Source organism: Petromyzon marinus, unplaced genomic scaffold (genome assembly GCF_048934315.1).
Source record: "Petromyzon marinus isolate PM22_M1 ecotype Great Lakes invasive population unplaced genomic scaffold, UKy_Petmar_22M1.pri1.0 PM_Scaffold_337, whole genome shotgun sequence".
Classification (NCBI taxonomy): Eukaryota; Metazoa; Chordata; class Hyperoartia; order Petromyzontiformes; family Petromyzontidae; genus Petromyzon; species Petromyzon marinus.
This window is the reverse complement of record NW_027423321.1, coordinates 20,001-29,957: the sequence shown is the minus strand read 5'-3', so window position 1 is coordinate 29,957 and position 9,957 is coordinate 20,001. Positions and strand designations below refer to the sequence as shown.

The 9,957-nt window shown below is 56.1% G+C and overlaps 1 long non-coding RNA gene across 8 annotated transcripts in view; it reads right to left on the bottom strand.

Moving 5' to 3' along the window:
• Positions 1–862: 862 nt before the first annotated feature.
• LOC142923214 (uncharacterized) overlaps positions 863–9,957 on the bottom strand; it is an 18,320-nt gene continuing 9,225 nt past the window's right edge. For 2 of the 8 annotated variants that reach the window (XR_012940610.1, XR_012940605.1), the window contains exons 3-5: positions 9,597–9,698; positions 6,964–7,085; positions 863–3,716 (exon numbers count right to left, since the gene is read on the bottom strand). This is a non-coding gene — a long non-coding RNA (uncharacterized LOC142923214). The remainder of the gene's footprint in view (positions 3,717–6,963; positions 7,086–9,596; positions 9,699–9,957) is intronic. The other 6 variants (XR_012940611.1, XR_012940609.1, XR_012940612.1 and 3 more) reach the window with 6 other exon arrangements.

The following is a 9,957-nucleotide window of genomic DNA, read 5'->3' as shown; positions in this document are numbered from 1 at the left end:
CTCACCCATACACTCACTCACCCATACACTCACTCACCCACCCACCCACTTACCCACCCACTCACCCACGCACTCACCCACCCACTCAACTCACCCACCCACCCACTTACCCACCCACTCACCCACCCACTAACCCACTCACCCACCCACTAACCCACTCATCCACCCACTAACCCACCCACCCACTCAATCACTCACCCACCCACTCACCCACCCACTCACCCACCCACCCACTCACCTACCCACCCACCCACCAACTAACCCACCCACCCACTCACCCACCCACTCACTCACCCATACACTCACTCACCCACCCACCCACTTACCCACCCACTCACCCACGCACTCACCCACCCACTCAACTCACCCACCCACCCACTTACCCACCCACTCACCCACCCACTAACCCACTCACCCACCCACTAACCCACTCATCCACCCACTCACTCACCCACTCACCCATCCACTCACTCACCCACCCACCCACTCACTCACCCACCCACCCACTCACCCACCCACTCACCTACCCACTCACCCACCCACCCACTCACCCACCCACCAACTAACCCACCCACCCACTGACCCACTCACTCACCCACCCACCCCACGTGTATGCCAAACGCTTTATTACGACCCGCAGTGAAACTCTCAGCGTGGCTGACTGTCCCCGATGTTTCCTCATCAGCACAGCAATTGCAGTTGCAAGCAACCTTATTTGCTTGCAACCTCAGTTGCAAGCAACTTCATTTGCTTGCAACCTCGGCATTTGCTTGCAACCTCGGTTGATTGCAACCCTCAGTTGCAAGCAACTTTCCCCCCCCCCCCTTCCCCCCGATCGACAGACGGACAAACAGACAGAATAGACAAATAGATCAATAGATTAATTGACAGTCGAGCAATAGACAAACAGATCAATGGACAGACGAATAGGGAGATTAATAGACAAATAGATCAATACACTGATCAAATACCGATCAATAGATCAATAGTACGGACAGGCGGATGAATAGACAGGTCAAAGCCGAAGCCTGGCCAGGCCTAGGAAGGCCTAAACAAGACCTGGCCAGGCCTAGGATGGCCTAAGTGAAGCCTGGCCAGGCCTAGGAAGGCCTAAACAAGACCTGGCCAGGCCTAGGAAGGCCTAAGTGAAGCCTGGCCAGGCCTAGGAAGGCCTAAACAAGACCTGGCCAGGCCTAGGAAGGCCTAAACAAGACCTGGCCAGGCCTAGGATGGCCTAAGTGAAGCCTGGCCAGGCCTAGGAAGGCCTAAGTGAAGCCTGGCCAGGCCTAGGAAGGCCTAAACAAGACCTGGCCAGGCCTAGGAAGGCCTAAACAAGACCTGGCCAGGCCTAGGATGGCCTAAGTGAAGCCTGGCCAGGCCTAGGATAGCCTAAGTGAAGCCTGGCCAGGCCTAGGGAGGCCTAAGTGAAGCCTGGCCAGGCCTAGGAAGGCCTAAGTGAAGCCTGGCCAGGCCTAGGAAGGCCTAAACAAGACCTGGCCAGGCCTAGGAAGGCCTAAACAAGACCTGGCCAGGCCTAGGATGGCCTAAGTGAAGCCTGGCCAGGCCTAGGAAGGCCTAAACAAGACTTGGCCAGGCCTAGGAAGCCCTAAGCGAAGCCTGGCCAGGCCGAGGAAGGCCTAAACAAGGCCAGGCCTAGGAAGGCCTAAACAAGACCTGGCCAGGCCTAGGATGGCCTAAGTGAAGCCTGGCCAGGCCTAAGAAGGCCTGAGTGAAGCCTGGCCAGGCCTAGGAAGGCCTAAACAAGACCTGGCCAGGCCTAGGAAGGCCTAAACAAGACCTGGCCAGGCCTAGGGAGGCCTAAACAAGACCTGGCCAGGCCTAGGAAGGCCTAAACAAGACCTGGCCAGGCCTAGGAAGGCCTAAGTGAAGCCTGGCCAGGCCTAGGAAGGCCTAAGTGAAGCCTGTCCAGGCCTAGGAAAGCCTAAGCAAGACCTGGCCAGGCCTAGGAAGGCCTAAACAAGACCTGGCCAGGCCTAGGAAGGCCTAAGTGAAGCCTGGCCAGGCCTAGGGAGGCCTAAACAAGACCTGGCCAGGCCTAGGAAGGCCTAAACAAGACCTGGTCAGGTCTAGGAAGGCCTAAGTGAAGCCTGGCCAGGCCTAGGAAGGCCTAAACAAGACCTGGCCAGGCCTAGGAAGGCCTAAACAAGACCTGGCCAGGCCTAGGAAGGCCTAAGTGAAGCCTGGCCAGGCATAGGAAGGCCTAAACAAGACCTGGCCAGGCCTAGGAAGGCCTAAAAGAAGCCTGGCCAGGCCTAGGAAGGCCTAAGCAAGACCTGGCCAGGCCTAGGAAGGCCGAAGTGAAGCCTGGCCAGGCCTAGGAAGGCCTAAGTGAAGCCTGGCCAGGCCTAGGAAGGCCTAAAGCCTGACCAGGCCTAGGAAGGCCTAAGTGAGGCCTAATCGAGGCCTCGGTAAAGCCGGGGCAGGCCGCCTTCCTAGGACACAGCAAAACACTTTTAAGAGCCAATCAGAGGGAGGGCCCCACTTAGGAGGCCTGGCTAGGCCTATATAGGCCTAGGTCACAAAACAATTTAACAGCAATCAGAGGGGCCCCTTGGGAGGCCTGGCGCGACCTACGGCGGAGTCTTTGGAGAAATCAGAGGGGCCTGGGGTAGGCCTAGGCAAGCCATGGGCGAGGCCTACGCACGCCTAGGTCACGAAACAATTTAAGAGCAATCAGAGGGGCCCCCTGCGGAGGCCTGGACAGGCCTAGGGAGAGGTCTACGGGAGAGGTCTACGGGAGAGGCCACAGAGGCCTAGCGAAGCCTGGCCAGGCATTTCCTAGGCCTATGCAGGTCAAGGGCAAAACAACTTAAGAGCAATCTGAAGTGGCCCTTTTTGTAGGTTTGGCGAGGTCCTGGCAAAGCCCTAGGAAGGGCCGGTGAGGCCTAGGACGGGCTGGTAAGGCCTAGGACGGGCTGGTTAGGCCTAGGAAGAGCTGGTGAGGCCTAGGACGGGCTGGTAAGGCCTAGGACGGGCTGGTTAGGCCTAGGAAGGGCTGGCGAGGCCTAGGACGGGCTGGTAAGGCCTAGGACGGGCTGGTAAGGCCTAGGAAGGGCTGGCGAGGCCTAGGAAAGCCGGGCGAGGCCAAGGAAAGCCGGGCGAGGCCTAGGACGGCCTGGCTAGGCCTACGAAGGTCTGGCAAGGCTTTGGATAAGTTGGTGAGGCCTACGAAGGCCCTGAGAGGCCTAGGAAAGCTGGGCGAGGCCTAGGAAAGTCTGGCGAGGCCTAGGACGGCCTGGCTAGGCTTAGGTTAAGTTGGTGAGGCCTACGAAGGCCTTGAGAGGCCTAGGAAAGCCGGGCGAGGCCTAGGACAGCCTGGCTAGGCCTACGAAGGTCTGGCAAGGCTTAGGATAAGTTGGTGAGGCCTACGAAGGCCTGGCGAGGCCTAGGAAAGCCTGGCGAGGCCTAGGACGGCCTGGCTAGGCCTATGAAGGTCTGGCAAGGCTTAGGATAAGTTGGTGAGGCCTACGAAGGCCTGGCGAGGCCTAGGAAAGCCTGGCGAGGCCTAGGAAAGTCTGGCGAGGCCTAGGACGGCCTGGCTAGGCCTAGGAGGGGTATGAGAGGCCTTGCGAGGCCCGGGCAACGGGGCTATATTTTGTCGTCGGTCATCTCGAGGAACTGGGCGTAGACGTCTCGGCTGCACTCCCCCTTGTGGTTGAACTGGAACTTGTAGTAGGTGCCATCAGCACAGATAGCTACACAGGGGGAGAGACACTACGGGTTGGAGTGGGTGGGTGAGTGGGTGGGTGAGTGGGTGGGTGGGTGGGTGAGTGGGTGAGTGGGTGGGTGGGTGAGTGAGTGAGTGGGTGGGTGAGTGAGTGAGTGGGTGAGTGAGTGAGTGGGTGAGTGAGTGGGTGGGTGAGTGAGTGGGTGAGTGAGTGGGTGAGTGAGTGGGTGAGTGGGTGAGTGAGTGAGCGGGTGGGTGAGTGAGTGGGCGGGTGAGTGGGTGGGTGAGTGGGTGGGTGAGTGAGTGAGTGAGTGGGTGAGTGAGTGAGTGGGTGATTGAGAGGGTGAGTGAGTGGGAGGGTGGGTGAGTGAGTGGGTGAGTGAGTGAGTGAGTGGGTGAGTGGGTGAGTGAGTGGGTGAGTGAGTGGGTAAGTGAGTGAGTGAGTGGATGAGTGAGTGGGTGATTGAGAGGGTGAGTGAGTGGGTGAGTGGGTGAGTGAGTGGGTGAGTGAGTGAGTGGGTGAGTGGGTGAGTGAGTGAGTGAGTGGGTGAGTGAGTGGGTGAGTGAGTGGGTGAGTGAGTGGGTGAGTGAGTGGGTGAGTGGGTGGGTGAGTAGGTGGGTGAGTAGGTGGGTGAGTGAGTGGGTGGGTGAGTGAGTGGGTGAGTGAGTGGGTGGGTGGGTGGGTGAGTGGGTGAGTGAGTGAGTGGGTGAGTGAGTGGGTGAGTGAGTGGGTGGGTGAGTAGGTGGGTGAGTGAGTGGGTGGGTGAGTGAGTGGGTGAGTGAGTGGGTGGGTGAGTGGGTGAGTGGGTGGATGGGTGGGTGAGTGAGTGAGTGGGTGAGTGAGTGGGTGAGTGAGTGGGTGAGTGAGTGAGTGGGTTGGTGGGTGAGTGGGTGAGTGAGTGGGTGGGTGAGTGAGTGGGTGAGTGGGTGGGTGAGTGGGTGAGTGAGTGAGTGGGTGAGTGAGTGGGTGAGCGAGTGAGTGGGTGAGTGAGTGGGTGAGTGGGTGGGTGAGTGAGTGGGTGAGTGGGTGAGTGGGTGAGTGGGTGGGTGGGTGAGTGAGTGGGTGAGTGGGTGAGTGGGTGGGTGAGCGGGTGGGTGAGTGGGTGAGTGAGTGAGCGGGTGTGTGAGTGGGTGGGTGAGTGAGTGGGCGGGTGAGTGGGCGGGTGAGTGGGCAGGTGAGTGGGCGGGTGAGTGGCTGAGTGAGTGGGTAGGTGAGTGTAGGTGGGTAGGTGAGTGAGTAGGTGAGTGAGTGGGTAGGTGAGTGAGTAGGTGGGTGAGTGTAGGTGGGTGAGTGTAGGTGGGTGAGTAGGTGGGTAGGTGAGTAGGTGGGTGAGTGAGTAGGTGGGTGAGTGTGTAGGTGAGTGAGTGAGTAGGTGGGCGAGTAGGTGGGTGAGTGAGTGAGTGGGTAGGTGAGTAGGTGGGTGAGTGTGTGGGTAGGTGAGTGAGTGTGTAGGTAGGTGAGTGTGTAGGTGGGTAGGTGAGTGTGTAGGTAGGTGAGTGTGTGGGTAGGTGAGTGTGTGGGTGGGTGGGTGAGTGTGTGGGTAGGTGAGTGAGTGAGTGAGTAGGTGGGTGAGTGTGTGTGTAGGTGGGTGAGTGTGTGTGTAGGTGGGTGAGTGTGTAGGTGAGTGTGTGGGTAGGTGAGTGTGTGGGTAGGTGAGTGAGTAGGTGGGTGGGTGAGTGTGTGGGTGGGTGGATGAGTGTGTGGGTGGGTGGGTGAGTGTGTAGGTGGGTGAGTGTGTGGGTAGGTGGGTGAGTGTGTGTGTAGTTGGGTGAGTGTGTGTGTAGGTGGGTGAGTGTGTAGGTGGGTGAGTGTGTGGGTGGGTGAGTGAGTGGGTAGGTGAGTGTGTGGGTAGGTGAGTGTGTAGGTGGGTGGGTGAGTGTGTAGGTGGGTTCTTGAGTGAGTAGGTGGGTGAGTGAGTGTGTAGGTGGGTAGGTGAGTGTGTAGGTGGGTGGTTGAGTGTGTAGGTGAGTGTGTGGGTAGGTGAGTGAGAGTGTGAGTGTGTAGGTAGGTGAGTGTGTAGGTGGGTGGGTGAGTGTGTGGGTGGGTGGGTGAGTGTGTGGGTAGGTGAGTGTGTGGGTAGGTGAGTGAGTAGGTGGGTGGGTGAGTGTGTGGGTGGGTGAGTGTGTGGGTGGGTGAGTGTGTGTGTAGGTGGGTGAGTGTGTGTGTAGGTGGGTGAGTGTGTGGGTGGGTGAGTGTGTGTGTAGGTGGGTGAGTGTGTGCGTGGGTGAGTGTGTGGGTAGGTGAGTGTGTGGGTAGGTGAGTGAGTAGGTGGGTGAATGTGTGTGTAGTTGGGTGAGTGTGTGGGTGGGTGAGTGTGTGTGTAGGTGGGTGAGTGTGTGGGTGGGTGAGTGTGTGGGTAGGTGAGTGTGTAGGTGGGTGAGTGTGTGGGTAGGTGAGTGTGTGGGTGGGTGAGTGTGTGGGTAGGTGAGTGTGTGGGTGGGTGAGTGTGTGGGTAGGCGAGTGAGTAGGTGGGTGGGTGAGTGTGTGGGTAGGTGAGTGTGTAGGTAGGTGAGTGTGTAGGTGGGTGGGTGAGTGTGTGGGTGGGTGGGTGAGTGTGTGGGTAGGTGAGTGTGTGGGTGGGTGGGTGAGTGTGTGGGTGGGTGAGTGTGTGGGTAGGTGAGTGTGTGGGTAGGTGGGTGAGTGTGTGGGTGGGTAGGTGAGTGAGTAGGTGGGTGGGTGAGTGTGTGGGTGGGTGGGTGAGTGAGTAGGTAGGTGGGTGAGTGTGTGGGTAGGTGAGTGTGTGGGTAGGTGAGTGAGTAGGTGGGTGAGTGTGTAGGTGAGTGAGTGTGTAGGTGGGTGGGGGAGTGGGTGAGTGGGTGGGTGGGTGGGTGAGTGTGTGGGTGGGTGAGTGTGTGGGTAGGTGAGTGTGTGGGTAGGTGAGTGAGTAGGTGGGTGAGTGTGTAGGTGAGTGAGTGTGTAGGTGGGTGGGTGAGTGGGTGAGTGGGTGGGTGAGTGTGTGGGTGGGTGGGTGAGTGTGTGGGTGGGTGAGTGGGTGAGTGTGTGGGTGGGTGAGTGTGTGGGTAGGCGAGTGAGTAGGTGGGTGGGTGAGTGTGTGGGTAGGCGAGTGAGTGGGTGGGCGAGTGTGTGGGTGGGTGAGTGTGTGGGTAGGCGAGTGAGTGGGTGGGCGAGTGTGTGGGTGGGTGAGTGTGTGGGTGGGTGGGTGAGTGTGTGGGTGGGTGGGTGAGTGTGTGGGTGGGTGGGTGAGTGTGTGGGTGGGTAGGTGAGTGTGTGGGTAGGCGAGTGAGTGAGTGGGTGGGTGGGTCGTGGTACTCACCGATGACGGAGTTCTGTTCACTGCCGAAGGCACAGAGGCAGTGTGATGCGGTGGGGATTTGGAAGCGTGAGAAGCTCCACTTGGAGCTGAAGTACTTGGGGAGAAAACTCGCGGATGCCAGGCTAGAGACACACAGGGAGACAGAGACACAGAGACACACAGAGACACAGAGACAGTGAGACACACATAGAGACACACACAGAGACACACAGAGACACACAGAGAGACAGAGACACAGAGACACACAGAGACACAGAGACAGTGAGACACACATAGAGACACACAGAGACACACAGAGAGACACAGAGACACAGAGAGACACAGAGACAGTGAGACACACATACAGAGACATACAGAGACACACAGAGACACACACAGAGGCACAGAGAGACACACAGAGACACACACAGAGACACACAGAGACAGTGAGACACAGAGAGACACACAGAGAGACACAGAGAGACACAGAGACAGTGAGACACACACACAGAGACACACAGAGACACACAGAGACAGAGACATACACAGAGAGACACAGAGACACACACAGAGACACACAGAGACACAGAGAGACACAAATAGAGACACACAGAAACACACATAGAGACACAGAGAGACACACAGAGACACAGAGAGACACACACAGAGACACACAGAGACAGAGACACAGACAGAGAGGCACACAGAGACACACACAGAGACACACATAGAGACAGAGACATACATAGAGACACACATAGAGACAGAGACATACATAGAGACACACAGAGGCACACACAGAGACACACATAGAGACAGAGACATACATAGAGACACACAGAGACACACACAGAGACACACAGAGACACACATAGAGACACAGATAGAGACACACAGAGACACAGACAGACACACAGAGACACAGAGAGACACACAGAGACACACACAGAGACACACAGAGACACAAATAGAGACACACAGAGACACACAGAGACACACATAGAGACAGAGACATACACAGAGACACACAGAGAGACACACACAGAGAACACAGACACAGAGAGACACACATAGAGACACACAGAGACACAGAGAGACACACAGAGACACAGAGAGACACACAGAGAGACACACAGAGACACAGATACATAGACAGAGAGGCACAGAGAGACACACAGAGACAGAGACATACAGAGACATAGAGACACACAGAGAGACAGAGAGACACACACAGAGACACACAGAGACACACAGAGACAGAGACACAGAGACACACAGAGAGACACAGAGAGACACAGAGACAGTGAGACACAGAGACAGTGAGACACAGAGACACACACAGAGACACAGAGAGACACACATAGAGACACACAGAGAGACAGAGAGACACACACAGAGACACACAGAGACACACAGAGACACAAACAGAGAGGCACAGACAGAGACACACAGACAGAGACACAGACAGAGACAGACAGAGACACAGACAGAGACACAGAAACGCAGGCAGAGACACAGAGACACAGACAGAGACACAGACAGACAGAGACACAGAGAGACACACAGAGAGATACACAGAGACAGAGTGAGACAGAGACAGTGAGACACAGAGACAGTGAGACACAGACACACGCACAGAGACACAAACACAGAGAGACAGAGAGACACAGAGAGACACAGTGAGACACAGAAACACACAGAGACAGTGAGACAGAGACAGTCACAGAGACACATAGACACACAGAGAGACACAGAAACAAAGACAGAGAGAGAGAGACACGGGGAGAGAAAGACACAGAGACAGACAGAGACACAGAGACAGACAGAGACACAGAGACAGACAGAGACAGACACAGGCACAGAGACAGACACAGACAGAGACACAGAGACACAGAGACAGACAGAGACAGACACAGACAGAGACACACAGACAGAGACAGAGCGAGGCACACAGACAGAGACAGACAGAGACAGACAGAGACACAGAGAGACACACAGAGACACAGACACAGAGACAGAGAGACACACACACAGAGACACACAGACAGAGCGAGACAGAGACACACAGACAGAGACACACAGACAGAGACACACAGACAGAGACAGAGCGAGACACACAGACAGAGACACAGAGACACACAGACAGAGACACAGAGACACACACACAGAGACACAGAGACACACAGAGACACACACAGAGACACACACACACAGAGACACAGAGACACAGAGACACACAGACAGAGACACAGAGACACACACACAGAGACACAGAGACACACACACAGAGACAGAGACACAGACACAGAGACAGAGAGACACACACACACAGAGACACACAGACAGAGCGAGACAGAGACACACAGACAGAGACACACAGACAGAGACACACAGACAGAGACACACAGACAGAGACAGAGCGAGACACACAGACAGAGACACAGAGACACACAGACAGAGACACAGAGACACACACACAGAGACACAGAGACACACAGAGACACACACACAGAGACACACACACACAGAGACACAGAGACACAGAGACACACAGACAGAGACACAGAGACACACACAGAGACACAGAGACACAGACACAGACACAGAGACACAGAGACAGAGACACAGAGACAGAGTGAGACACGGATCCTCACCTAGACTGTTTGTTCCGTTTGGGGTCCTCTGCAGCGAAGATATGTACTGTGCCATGGTCACTGGATACGCAGAGCAGGGTGGAGTCCTGGTTGAAGTTTATACTGAGACACACACACAGTGTACACACAGTGTACACACACACAGTGTACACACACACACACAGATACAATAAAGATATGTACTGTGCCATGGTCACTGGATACGCAGAGCAGGGTGGAGTCCTGGTTGAAGTTTATACTGAGACACACACACACAGTGTACACACAGTGTACACACACAGTGTACACACAGTGTACACACACACAGTGTACACACACACACACACAGATACAATAAAGATATGTACTGTGCCATGGTCAC